The sequence below is a fragment of the Coturnix japonica genome, chromosome 4, assembly GCF_001577835.2.
Source record: "Coturnix japonica isolate 7356 chromosome 4, Coturnix japonica 2.1, whole genome shotgun sequence".
Taxonomy (NCBI): Eukaryota; Metazoa; Chordata; class Aves; order Galliformes; family Phasianidae; genus Coturnix; species Coturnix japonica.
In genome coordinates, this window is record NC_029519.1 from 20,688,033 (window position 1) to 20,702,858 (window position 14,826).

The 14,826-nt window shown below is 36.0% G+C and overlaps 1 protein-coding gene across 6 annotated transcripts in view; it reads right to left on the minus strand.

The window, feature by feature from the left end:
* MARCHF1 (membrane associated ring-CH-type finger 1) overlaps positions 1-14,826 on the minus strand; it is a 195,752-nt gene that overhangs the window by 123,871 nt on the left and 57,055 nt on the right. For all 6 annotated transcript variants that reach the window (XM_015860933.2, XM_015860932.2, XM_032443960.1 and 3 more), the window contains exon 2: positions 9,674-9,752. The gene's annotated coding sequence lies outside the window, so the exon portion shown is untranslated. The remainder of the gene's footprint in view (positions 1-9,673; positions 9,753-14,826) is intronic.

Sequence of the window (14,826 nt, forward strand, 5' to 3'; positions counted from 1 at the left end):
ACAGCCTGGAGACAGGGCTGACCTACTAACTTAAAAATGCACTGCCATGAGATTGGGTCACCCAAGGTGTAGCTACTAGTAGCACCAAAGGCACAGCTATTAGTTGCAGTGGGTCAAGACTTTCAGTACATTCAAGTTGTACAGACAAAATTTTCCCTTTCCATCTGCAGGCTGCGGAGCCCACTCCCAGATTCAGCTAAAAGCAGGTACAAATCTGTTTTTAGATAAGATCCACAGTTGCCCTGCCACTGCAATTTTGGGAACTGTTTCCTTTAGAGAAGTGTTGAAATTCCCCACCACCCCCTGAGCACAAGTCTTCGGAGGTAAACGATGGAAAACAAAAAGCTGCAAAGAATGAATTACACGGACCTGTTTACTCAACAAGCTGGATGACTACGTATCACACACGTATGACTGCCTGCTTTCAAGAGCCACCTGTTATGATTTCTTTGCAGTGAATCACCACTCCATAGCAATTTTCTTTACAAGCTACTATTCAAGAAACATTCTTTCAATCCTGATACAAGAGATAAATGGATGGAGGAAGTAAGTTCATAAGTACAAAAGAAATGCCAGCATAGTAAAACATGACTTTCAGCCCATGCATTTTTTGTACATTTAGACAGCAGGCACTCCCACAGGAAAAGACTATTTCTTTACATGCATGTCATATTTAGCAAATTAGAATATTTACAACCCTTTCCACCTCCCACTTCTTGCAATAATAACAGTGTTCAACTTATGTCTGCAAACAGCAGTCTTTTTTCCAATCAGAGACCACAATTAATCATAGGTATTGGGCTATTGGGCAGACCACAGCTATGAATCACATTAAAGTGTACTGCAGATACAACCTAACGGGATTGCATCAAAGCTCTGCATAATTAACAGAAGGAAGAGAAACTAGAGAAGATAAATGGGCAAAAATTACTCAAAAATCTCAAATGAAACAAAAAAATCTGTCAAGCTCTCACTCCATTGTTTTTGAGGAAACTGTTTCACATAGACAACTGTCACAGTCACTAAGATTCTCTATGAACTCTATCTGTTAGGCTCACTTACATAGTTAGAAGCTAGAAACCATGAATTTCATCTGTATAAATATAGATGAGAAGGACAGATAATTTAACTGTGGGAGATGAATAAGAACAAGAAAAAAAAAACAAAAACAAATACAGCAATGAATGGCACAGAGAAGTAGATGAAATTCGTCAGGATGAAAACCAGGAAAGCAAAGGCCTCTTAAATGAAACTGTGAAGACAAAAAATAATAAAAATTAAAATAAATCATGAATTGTTAAAGGATGGAATTCTCATAATACATAAAAGAATTCAGTTGCAGGTTGCATTTAAGGCCACAATGACATTATGAGTCAGCAAATGATTACACATTCAGTTAAAAGCAGAGTTTCTCAGAAATATTAGCAAAGTCCAAATTTAGGTCCTAGACAGACTTCTGAGAGTTTATAAAACAATAATTAATTATTATTGGTTAAGAATACACTCATCTGTACAGTTTCACATCTGCCTGTTTCCAAGATTTTAATATAGTACCATTCCAATTAATAATTATAAAATATTACTACAGATGTACTGAAACACACAGCTCAAATCTCAAATAACCAAACTACTACTCATGGTGACCCTGTTAGAGCACAACTTTAAAAACTGCTTTAAGTCAATTGTTAAAAAAAAAAAATAAATTGAAAATTATATATTTTTTTTTTCCCCAGAAAAAAAGAGCAACTTCCTTTTTATTTGTTTCTCCCTTTAAAATTCTGCTTCTGCATTAAGTCTTCCCTATCTCAGATATTCAGCTGTATTTAAACAGAGCTGGCATGCTCGCCTGACACTGCCCCATCAGTAACCTGCTTGACCAAGACTTTACCTGACATTTGCTCAAGGCATTTCTCATCTGCCCTCTTCCCTGCCTCCCAAGATGTCACTTCTTCATTCTGCAATTCCTAATAGTCTTCTGTTTTAAATAACAGAGCAAACTTTAATGTTATAAAGGAATCATCACTGTAGGAAAATTCTACCAGAATGTAATCCTCTACCACAAACACTACTAGTGGCAGAGACATCATCTCTTCATTAATCTTTTCAAAAGCTGTCTTGCAGCAATGCAACCACCATGCCTTCACATGTGGTATTGATATAACAAGATGTAACAAGCAAGGGATTTCTCTTTCCTTCAGCTCATTAAAAAAATAAATAAAAAGTATGAGCCTGCGGCTCCACTGCCTGAGAGTCTCAGTAGAGTTTACCTGTGCAGAAGACCGTTCCCAGCCCAATCCACAACCAGCCATAAAGGCCACTTTATAACCAGCCATAAAGGCCACTGAGCTAGGACAGGATTGACATATCTGGCAGTTTTCCCTCTCAGTTCAGATCTTCCGCTGCATTTACATATGTATAAGATTTCAGAAGGAAGGCCTGGGACTATGCTATGTCAGATTAGGAGGTGGCAATCTTACACAAAACCTTGTTTTCCCAAGATCTTGTGCCTACCTCTATATAATATGTACTATATGTGTTATATGTGCTGCCAGGCTACTCAAGGGGGAAAAAAGTTGCTAACAGTTAATATTTCATGGTTGAAAGGAAGCTGTGGGCAACAGAAGTTAATAAATAGTAATAAATAAAAACATACAGGAAACATTGGTATTTACACTGCCCTCTCATCAGTTGAACAGTTATTTCACATGTTCTTCTTTAGCTTATTTTCTGCTTAAATAAACCTCCCGTTCATAGTCATGGCCACTTTGAAATATTACAAAGACTTGTAAAAAAAAAAAAAAAACAACAACAAAAAACTGCTACATTAAAATCTGACAAGTACAGAAGTCATACTGCATCTGAACGTACAAGCCACCCACCAGAGATTACTGCACAGTAGAAAAGCAGTGTTTTTACAATGAATACACAAAAGAATCAGAAAAGATTCCAGACACACAGACCCGACATCTATGGAGAACTAGTTATTTGTGGAGCAAAAGCACCTCTGAACATTTTAACTCTGAATTCAAGCTAGTAAATTCTTATGACTCATGCAGTGCAGTCTTTTTTCTTTCTTTCTTTTTTAATAGACTGCAACGATAAAGTGCAACCAAAATAGTTACAGAGCATGAATTTGCCTCTCCCATTCAAGTTAAAGCCAAGAAATCATACTTTCTCCAGGAAGCTGCATTAGTGGCAGCAGAAATAAATACTCTTTAGATCATTCTTTCGTCAATCAGAGCAGAAAAACTGTGGAGGCTTTGGCCCACTACATTAAGGTAATGCTTATAATTATTCCCGTGGGATTTGAGGAAGGCAAGGAAAGTCAACAGCATTATGGTCTCGAGGTGGAAATCTATTTCCTAAGACTGACATCCACAATGCCACATCAGCATACAGGAAGAAAACAGCTGCTACAATACTGGAAAATAAGGGAACCTCTCAGATATAAACCTCAGCTAAAAGCTAAGATGGACAAATGTCATTTCTATCATATGTCACTGTAGTTTGGAAACTTAGAAATACCTCCCTTTGCACTGTATTATTATTTTTGAGAAAAACTTCCTCCTCCCCTCACGTCCACTCCCTATCTCCAGCATCACACAATGTGCATGAGGAACAAAGGCACATTTGCAAAGATCTGTATGTCTCCAGCACCATGAGCAGAAACATTTGCATCAATAATCCTGACTGATGCATGGGGACAAATGCAGTACAATTTACTGTTATTCTGGTATATGTCTGAGTCCAACAACAATAAAAGCTGAACCTGAGTTCTTTTTTTCACAGCGTGCACAGCAGAACAGCAAAGCAGGAGAAAAGCACATGTCTGGCAATCATCGAATGGCTAGGCAGGCTGCAAAATTCTCCAGCTTTCCTTATGTTCAGAAGCTAACGAAGCCATGGCTAGTGGCTCATAAATGCTGTTTACAAACTCACTAGCACTGTTTTAATAACTGTATGCGCATTCTGACACTACACCAGGTGTAGGAAGTTTGCATCTCAAGCAAAGCTAAGGCTGCATGCTGACCCAAAGAATATATATTTTTACTTAGTTGCACTGATACTTTTGTCGCACATCATCCCACTGAAACTGTAGGACATTTCTCTTGACTGCAGTTTTCAATGCTGCTGGTGGAAACTGGTATCAAATGTTTTAAATAAAGCAATTTTTTTCCTAAGCTTGTGCCATTATTTCACCTTCAGCAAATTGTAGCTGTGTCCATCTGATTCTAAAAAGGCGTGAAATTATCTCTCAGCAGAGTAATTTAACAAGCAACAACAGGAACAGGTGCTGTATTTCCTAATATTATCAGTTTAGAAATACCAACTTTCCTCAGTAGATCCTTTATTAAAAAACAACAACAAAAAAACCTAAGTACTTAAGGAAAGGATGAAAGAACTCTGCAGTAATTTTATTCTCCCTATTCTGTAAGATACTATCTGACGATCAGGAAGATCATTAGAGTATGCAAAAACACTATAATTAAAACTGGTATCACCCAGAATACATTCACAGTAGCAGACACAAAAGCGTAAGTCAGGTAGCATATGCAATCATAGTTCAAATACAAGTTTAGTTGAGAAAGACAAAAGGAAGGCATGGGGAGAGCAGAGGAAGATTAATCTCTAACAATCACTGAAACTTTGATCAGAGCTATGCAGACACTCCTTGAAATTAATATACTCCCAGGGACTCACATTCTTCTACAGTGAATATCTATCACAATCTTCTACTCATCTCTTCACTACTACCATATACAATTTAAAGTCTTTCTACTGATTTTGATACTATATTTTTGATTTTTCATGTGGTCAGTTTCACCTTCTGTGTAGGATGCACTGGACTCTCCACAAAATCTCCAAGCAAGCAAGCCAATCCTGTATTCTCAGTAGAAACAAGAAGAGGTGTTTCAAAGCTTTTTTCACAAGGCATAAGAAGAATGGTGGGGGGGAAAACAAGTGCTCCAGAGATCAAGGAAGAGAGGTATTTAGAGAAAATGATGAACTCATCTTGCATCAGAAAAGGCGCCTTTCATGGACAGCAATGATTTACAATCTCATCTATGTAATCAGAACATTTGGGCTCTTAAAGTTCTATCAAAATGAATGGCTGTCATGTTTAGAAATTGCCATGTTTCTGTAAGCAAAGTACAAGTACATTCTGTGCTACTATTTATTTTACATACAGCTTGTTAAGATATCAACAGATTCAATATTTCAAAGGACAGACATGTTAATAGTCACTGGCTAAACATAGAAGACCCAGCTGAGGGTTATGCAAAGTAGAAAAAGATTGTTTTTTTATTTGTTCATCAACTAGCATTAACAGGAATTATGCAAATTTCCCTTGGAATTAAAATATAACAGCTACAAAAGTGATCATAATGAATTAATTGCCACTACGATCTACAATATCAGCAAGTCGTATTGTTACTCGTCTGTATTTAATGAAAGGCAGTTTTACAATACTGATTAACTCATTTGAGTTACTACCAGATACAATAAATGTATGATAAATACTTTAATCAGTATCACAATTAACAGTTACTATGGTATTATTCCTGGCAAAAAGACTTAAGACAAAGAACTTGGAACTACCTCATGTTTGATAATGTTTAATTTCTCTCTCTTCCAGCAACTTGTGCTCGGAATACATAATACCCTTTTCCTTTCCCCCATGTTGTCTTTTCTCTTTTTATATCAATATGATGGTTGAATACGTGAATTCTAGAATCAGTTGCAGCCTTGAGAACAAAGCCGCATAGATAGATGCTGCTTTGAGACATGCCTGTGTGATATTGTTCACAATTTCTTTAACAAGAAGCAAACAGATTTAGCACCAAGAAAGAGATGTATGGAAGGACTTGAAATAAACCAGTCCAGCCATCTGTGAAAAAACAGAATGCTGCCATAGCTTCATTAACTTATTGACAACCAATTCAAAAGAGAATTCAAAGAAAACAGAACCAGAATTGCTTATCTACAGCTCTCCAAGCAAGATTTAATTGATTAAATAAGGAACGCTATTCCTTCTGGTCTGCCTATAGTATCAGTCAGAAGTTGTTCCAAACAGAAACTGCATTATTACGTTTTTTACTTGGCCCTTATTAAATCAACAGTCAGTCTCCAGAACCCTTTTCCTCTTCTTCCCAGTCTTTCTATGAACCATGCTGTCAAAGCAGGCAGACTTAACAAAAACGGTACATCCAAAGCTTAACCAAAAGCCTGTACTGACTGATGTCAGTCTTAGAAAACTGCTAGTGCATTTATCTAACCACTACTTACAAGCCTCTTCCTGTTCAGGTTATTCCGTACGAATTGTCTGCAGAAATTCTCAACACGATCTTTAGCATTTTAAATGCCCACAGTCAGAGTTGCACAAATAGACAATCTTTGAAGAAATTAAATTTCTAACAGCATTTCAATATAAATATATCAGAGACAGAAGTACATCTTCCTTTCCATAACACCTAAATAAAATCCAGCTGCACAGAAGAATACGTCAGTGCGCCAGCAAGGAGATGGAGTGTAACCTTTGCTCACACTTGCCAGGGCATCAGAATGCACAAGCGCTAAGTGTGCAGATTAAAGATGGAGAAATGGTCACTAGTACCAAGCACTAATTCCCAGTGCAGCAGGTTTCAGAAGCACAAGCTGTAGCAGCACTTCCTACAAAACACAGCTCCTTTGCCCACATGAATAAGGAGTACAAGCTTGTTTTTTGCCATCCTTACCCGCACTGCAGCCCACTGTAATTCTCAAATCTCCAGTCTTCAAAGAAACCTGCTACTCTACATAAGAACAGTACCATATGAAGGATCTTTACATTAAGCATACAAATACCTTCAACACTCTTGCTGAAGTGAAGTTACACACAGAGGACAATGGTTTGTGCAACAGCAAAAGCGATGGTAATGGAGTTTAGGACTACAACACCTTTGTTCTACTTTAGGAATGCTTATACTTTGCTAGAATTTTGTGCACGTGATGATTCAACCATAACACACACCAGTTCACAGGCATTTGGTAGGAGTAGATACGGGTTCAGTTCTTAAGGCAGAGAAGAAAATACATCTGCATGCATATTACCAGCTCTCTATCCAGACCTCAGAACTGTCTATCACTATATAGTAACAGACAACTAATATTTGAAATGAAAAAAGTAATTACTTTAATTCTGTTTACAGCCAGATTCTGTTTTCCCTTTTGTGGCAAGTTCCTAAAATTTTAACAGCACAGATCCACATCACCTAACTTGAACCGTTCAACACACCCAAGCTACTTTTAAAAGTGAGGCTGCGGGCATATTAAGCTCAATACAAAACCTAAAGCATAAATAAGTAGCTGATGTTACTTACATGCATGCAAAGCTAAGAAAAGCAGAATGAGAAAAACTGCTCAGCTAATAAATCAGCACACAGACCCAGTCAGCTCTAACATCTCTTTCTAGTCAGTGTCTTGAAAAAGTAATGGAACAGACTCACATTTAAGCAACTCGAATACACTGTAATGGACAATAATGCACTGCTAGAGAAAAAGGTCATATCCACATTTAATATCTTCCAACAGCTATCTTGTAAAAGAATTCCAGATTAAAAAAATCACTGAAATGCATTTGCCTTTCCTATTAATATTGAATTTTAAAATAATACATCAGTTCTATGCATTCAGATATTTGAGATGGAAATTCAGATATTTCCAGGACTTCCAAAAATGCATTTTATGTCTGGAAGGCTGCATGTCTGCTTTACAGTGTTCAGCATACAACTTAGCCCTCAGCTTTAGCACCCTGCCAGCAGCTTTCCTGCATATTCTCACCTAAGACTTGTTCAACCCAATTCAATACCCATGTCCCACTGCCTTACTTCCAGAGAACCTACATCTACATAAAATAATTGATGCTCACTTACATAGATACACATATAAAATATCTTATTATATTTCTTAGATGTGAAGAGATGAATAGAGAAATTCAAAGGAGATGTTAAAGTAAGCTATAGTAAATTTTAACTCTGTTACACTGGAAATCCACTCGCCCAAGAAGTGCTAAGCAATTAAATCTAGTGAACAATACTGAACATTAGACAAATTCAGTTATTAAGGCAGCATGATCAGAGCAGCAGTTTCCCTTCTCTCTTCACTGACTTCATTGTGAAAAGTTTCCTAGAAATGTCCTGGAATATCCCTTCCAGATTCTTCAATGAAACCAAAAGGACATTCTTAAGATGGCAATATACTTAGGAAACCAAAAGACTAATGGTTGAAGTTTCCCAGTAATGCGTGAATTTTAATAGAATGAAGAAAAAAGCATTCAATTTTTACTTTAAAACATAAAAAAACAGAATTCAGATTCTAATATCTCTAACAGATATCTTTGCATCTGCATTTAATTTGTGGTTGTTTCAACAGCTATAATAGAATGATAAAGACACACTAGGACAAGAATTTTTTCAAGAAAAATACAAATAAATATCAAAGCATTTTCTGACACTTCATAAATTTGAATTGTGGAAGGCTAGAAGTTGCAGGCTTTAGGTTTAACATAACCCACAACTAAACTGCATTCCCTACACGATGCCCCCAGCTGTAGGAGCTGCCATTACTTTCAAAGGGAGTGCTAGACTGAAAAAAAAGAATTAAGACAATTACTTTTGTTGTATTAAGTAGACACTACCAATTCTGAAACACTATTAGCTACTTTCCCTCCCACCGTTTTTGATGTCTTATTAGATTATGCTTGGTTAAATTATAATAATTACATAAACAATGATTATAATTAACATGGTATTTAAATTCCAGATTGCTAACTTTTTCTGTTAAGTCTCAATTTCCTTCAAGATGTACTTTTTTGGCATGAGCCATCTCACTTCCCAATGGCATAATTTATTTCTGAATAATAACTCTTGATTGAGGCTAAGAACTTCTGAATTCTGTTCTCAGCTCAATCAATGCAAAAAAATCCATACTCAGTCAAATGCTTTTGTTTCTTTGTGTAAAACGGAATTTCTAATATTTTCCTTGCAGTAGCGTTGTGAGGCCAAGTTCACTTCTTTCGTATGTTGAAATACTTCTATGTGGGCAACTAAACTCAAGATGAAAACAAAAGTTTACATTAAGTGGATTTTGTTAAGTAATGTATAAAACATTAAATGATTTCTCCATAGCTCAAAGAAAATTATTTTCTACAAATAGCAAGACTGGAAGTGGTGCTATCATATCATTTAATAACTCAGGGAAAATACGACCATATCAGAACAGGCTTGAGTTAACTACAGGCATCTATCTGCAAAGGCAATCTTTGCTAAATAACTTTTCAACTGCAAAGCTTTGTGCTTTCATACAAATTCAGGCATTTTCTATCTTTCATTTGGAGTTTCTGAAAATTAAGTTACTGCAGCCTAGCGTACATTACACTGCAAGCATAATGTGTACTGATAAAACATGAAAAATTTAATCATTCCATTCAAATTCTGAACAGAAAAATCTGTCTATTTGCCCTATGGTGATATTGCTGAAATGCAGTCAATTAATAATGGCACAGATTCAACACAAGACATTTGGGTAGGGTTTTCTTCACAATCAAGCTGCAAATCAAAATGCCAAAATAAATGCTTTTTTTCCAGAAATATGAATGTAACTCAGCATTTAACAATGGAAAAGCAGAACTTACAGGTAAAGCAATCTTCTAGCAAATTTCTGCTATGCAGGAGCTTCACATGGCCCTTCACGTTACTTCCTGGTTTCATTTCCTAGAATAAACAGAAACAAGTCATATGAAACTAGCTATATTATGTTGAAATATCACATCATGTATGTAAACTGCCTTAAATCATGCTGTGACACTTTGGAAAAAATACTAGTGTCTTTCAGATCATATAAGGCTAATCTGAAAGTAGTGCCTCTGATTTTATTATGTTGGCCAATGATGCCAGAGGCCATTAGTGGTGATACAGCAACAAAGGTTGAACATTCCCACCAATGTGACAGATGGCAGCAGAGGGGCAGTCTGACAAAATCACTTCTGACACAGAAGTGCATCTGAAGCAAATGGGTGCCACTGAATTCCTCCATGAGTTAAAAATAGCACCCACAGACATTCACTGACACTTGCTGAACACCAATGGAGACCAAACTGTAAATGTGAGCAACAGTGAAGCAGAGGGTGGGTGGTGTGTTTCTTCAAGAACATGTCATGCAGGCTCTTGTACATCGCTAGTGGAAAAATGCACAGATAACGGTGGTGACTTTGTTGAAAGATAGTATTTTGTAGAAGTGAATTTGCTCTATCATACTGTCCTGTATCTGTTGTAGTTTTCAAGGAAATAGGCAGCATTACCTTCTAAGCAACCTATGTACAAATAATTCTAACACAACACTTCTGGACTTGAACATAAGTTTTAAACAACATTTATCATTTCCTATGCTAGATACTGGTTCCCACTCATATTTCTGTAGACTCTCAGATTGATGTGAGATTATTTTTGATCTCCCTAAGCACAGGAAGACTGTACGTGATATTTCCATTTATTAGCCATACTAGTGGAAGAAGCCTTTTTACAGACACCTATATATAGTGCTTGCAAAACATCATTAAGTAAATAAAGATAAATAAAGCTTAATAAAACAAAAAGACTGAAATACATAATTCGTTCACTAGTAATGTTTTTACACATATTTGCTTGCCAAACAAAGAGTGAAATATAATAAAGATTTAACTGAACTAGCTGTCTTCAAAGGGGAACAAATAAAACCCAGACTAGCTAAACAAACGCAAGCCATACAGGAGCAAGCACTGGGTGCTCACAACAGACAACTCCATGCTAAGACCCCTAGCTGGCCTCCAACCTGTGGCCTGGAGAAGATGGCTTCTTCCTGAGAAGAGAAGGTGTCATGGAAAGGCTGCTGTGGACTATCACCCCTGCTTTCATGTGAGACAAACAGTGACATCAGGGGAGATCAGTAAAGCAGCAAGCACTGACTTCATGGCTGTGGCAGTTTTCTCTCTCAATTATTCCAGACAAGCATGAGAGCACCCATGTACTTAAGGAAATGCCTACCAGGCAGAAATGTTGGGAAAGTTCTCCCACCTCTCTTCTGGGAAACACCAGCATGTTCAAACAAGAAGTCTGAAGGGCCTGTCCACTAATGTTCACAGCTCAGAAAACAAAAACAAGTACTGTAAAAGGTCTAGGTGCAGCTGCATAACTATAAACACACTGGGCTCACAGAAAGAGTTTTGAAGAAGTAACAGAAGAAATTTTGATAATTTAGGTCCATTTCACTGTACAACAAGGGCTCTACAATTTCTGCCTCAAACTTCCCTCATTCTTCCTATGTTTAAAAAGCAGAAAATACAGCAGTACATATCTTCAAGAAGATATTCAGCAGCAGTATTTAAAATGGATTAACAACAAACATATCAGATGTATTTTGTTGAATAATAAGAAATACCCCCACAAACAAACATTACTCTTTCCACTCTCAAAAGATTTAAGATATGCTCCAGAAATATGAATCAATTATACAGTATTCAGTGGTATGGTAGTTCTTAATAAAATCACAAATGAAAAACACTGATGGTTATTTGTGCAGTCACAAGTTTGCATTTGCATAACCTAACAAACAGCTTCAGCATGCGTGCAGAAATCAACCCATGGAATAAGTTTTATAACTCATCAAGAATACACTAAAGCTTAAAAGTTTTTATATATATACACACATATAATTATTATTTTCAATTGTCAATGTATTATTTACATAAAAATTCAGCAATTGAAATTATAAATTCTCAGGAGAACAGGGTTTTTTTTTCACTTTTTTTTTTTTTAACAAGCCTGCCTTCCAGTGTTTGAGAAGGTATAGATACTAAAAATATTCAAATTCTACATTTTTCTAAGAGATGAATTAAATAGCACTTGACTATTTCATTCATTGCTAGAGAGAACAAAGAGAATATATGTTAGATCAACAAAGTATTTCTGCACATATATGCTCTTACAAAAGCACACTGCACATATGCCATCACATGGGTAGCTTTGGGTACCACGTTGCTAGGGAAACCAATACTGCGTCCAACAATTCCAAACACATTTCACTTTTAAACAGGATAGGTATTCATTTTACTTATTTATTTATGAACATGGAAATAAGGCAAGCGTGCAAGGATACATTAGAGTTCTCAATAGCCAAGAGTATGTTAAGCTACAAAAATTTTAACATCTGAAATAAAAAGTTTTTCCATTCCATAGTGTTTGTGTACTGATGTAACTTCCAAGGCTTGTACAGAAGGATTTATAACAGCAATAAAGTCAGGATGTGACTGTTTTTGCATACAACAAAAGATAGGGTGGATAAACTCTCCCATTTTCTTTGACACATTAAAAAGCCCAAAACTTTGAGAAACCTTCACTGCTGAACAATCCACATCAAGCAGTTGTTTCAATTCAATGGCATAAAATAAAATACCATGAAAATATACTATACGATTTAAAGAAAAACACAGCAAGTTTGCTCTAAAGAGCTGTGTTTTCAAATTTTATCTAGCAGCATATCCATTAAAAGAAAGGTGAATCAAGGAACTATGTTACACAGATTTCAACTCATGTTTTCCTGTTGTTTCACAGAACATTACACAATCTCTATTCAATACCTGTATCTGTTTTATCTATCTTGGTCCATCTGCTCTGCAAATGTTCTCACAAAGCAGTTTCCCATAGCAACATCAAATATCACAGTCCCAGTCTTCCACTGAAGCACTCTAACTGATCCACTTCTGAATTTCAAGCACCATCTTTTTTTTTTCTGCAGTACTTAACTAAATAAGAAATAAATGCAGTCCTTCACCAAAGAAAAAGCACACATGAATGAAAGAAACACCCATGAACATAACCCCTGCAATTAGGGCTTTTGTTCTGCATTAGCAAGCTATTTCTGTACAGAATGACATTTAAGCCGTATTTGGCAAGGGCAGGAGAGAAAATAACTGGTGACCTGTTGATAGCTTTTTCTTGATTAAAATTTCAAAATCTTTACATATAGAAAAGCAAATTATGCATACAATTCAAAGATTTAAAGAGTAAGAATACACTTAGTAAGATGTAAGATTTAGAATCAAAACCCCACTATTTCTGCCTACTCTGGGACAACAAACATCATCTACAAAGTATCAGTGATCCGATTTTTTTTCCCCATCTTCATGTTTACAATGATCAAAGAAATAAAAATAAAATCTCTGCAATACATTTCACACTTATTTAATACAATTAATGTTAATTTCCCATAAATAACTGAAATTTCAATGGAGAAGCTGTCTAGAGAAACCCTGCTCAATTTTAAGTAGTAGTAAACATATACAAGATTGATTTTTAAGTGAAAACATTTGAAAAACTCAAAAAACAAGAAAACACCACCACCACCACCAACGCTAAATACCATAAGATAGTTTTGTGTACATGGGTTCTGTGCATTCATGGTGAGGCTGAAACAGTCTTGTTGAATTCATTAATTTACAGCTTTCACAAAAGCAGAATTTTCCTAAGGTCTAATATTTGTACTTTAGGTTTGTCAAATCAAAGCGATCAGAAGCAGCAAGGAACAGGACCTCTGGTGAGTTTATCTGTAATCATAGATTCTGTCTTACTTCTACACCATTGTTCTGTATTTGTAACTTGGAGCTACTTTAATAATACCCTACATATGTATATGCACTCTCAAAACCAAAGTGAACAACAGGATCAAACTCTGACAACATTTTTAAGTATGTATTCTTTTCACCTATACCTTTACCTGCATTATTCTCAGTTTTCCCCAGACATTCTCATTTGCACATCTCTGAATCTGAACCAAACAGACTTTACAGATTAATACAGAACTCTGGTTTTCCCAGTGAAGTTCTCTGTACTGGAGTTCCGATGTTCTTCCATGGAAAGGCTTCTTTCCCTTTCTTGAACATGAATAATACTGCGTACTACATAGCAAATCTGGCATCTCTACAGACCACAGAAGAGATCTGCAACAGGAGAACCACCCCACTTGTCTACTGCATAAACTGAAAGTCCTGTTGGCTTTATAAATACATGCAAACATTGCTAGGCAGATAAATGTAAAATAAATCCAAAAGCTCCTGGCCTGCAAGAAGAGCACTACATGAAATCTCTCTCTCAACAAAAGCAAAATCTTGTTTAGGCAAGGCTACTTGCCACCTTCCCACTGATTTTTTACTACTAAATCAGCCAAAGAACATTGAAGGCAATTACTGACAACTTCTACCCACAGTTTATTTCTTGAGCAAAAGCAAGTAGCAGTGACTTGTTATCAGCCACCAAGGAAATGCTAAAATAATTTAATTTCTTAACTGCATTAAGTTAATGTGTTCTATTATCCTTTACTACATTCAACTTACTTTTACTCTTACACATTTAAGACAAGTATTTTAGCCAAAATTATAGTGCTAGTCCTTTGTGCACAGCTACATGTTTTGATCAAGCTTCAATTATTTTGTTTTGCTTCTCCACACGAAGATTGGATTTCTACTAATTTTAATGTACCATAGTAAAAAATATCAGTGATAAAATTATAAGGACTAGCCAGCTTCATTACATGCAACAGATGAATTTGAACTATATATAACTGGCTAAAAGATGAGAACGTTTTGAAAAATAATTTTCAAATATGCTACTTCAAAAGTAATGATCTAAACTAAGAATAAAAAGTGAAATCTTTAAGGACTAACATCTTACTTTCTCTGACGGTATCAGAAAGACTATAAAAGCCTTTAAATTATTAGAATCTATTCCAGAAGTGGCTAAGCAGCCCCTACCGTAT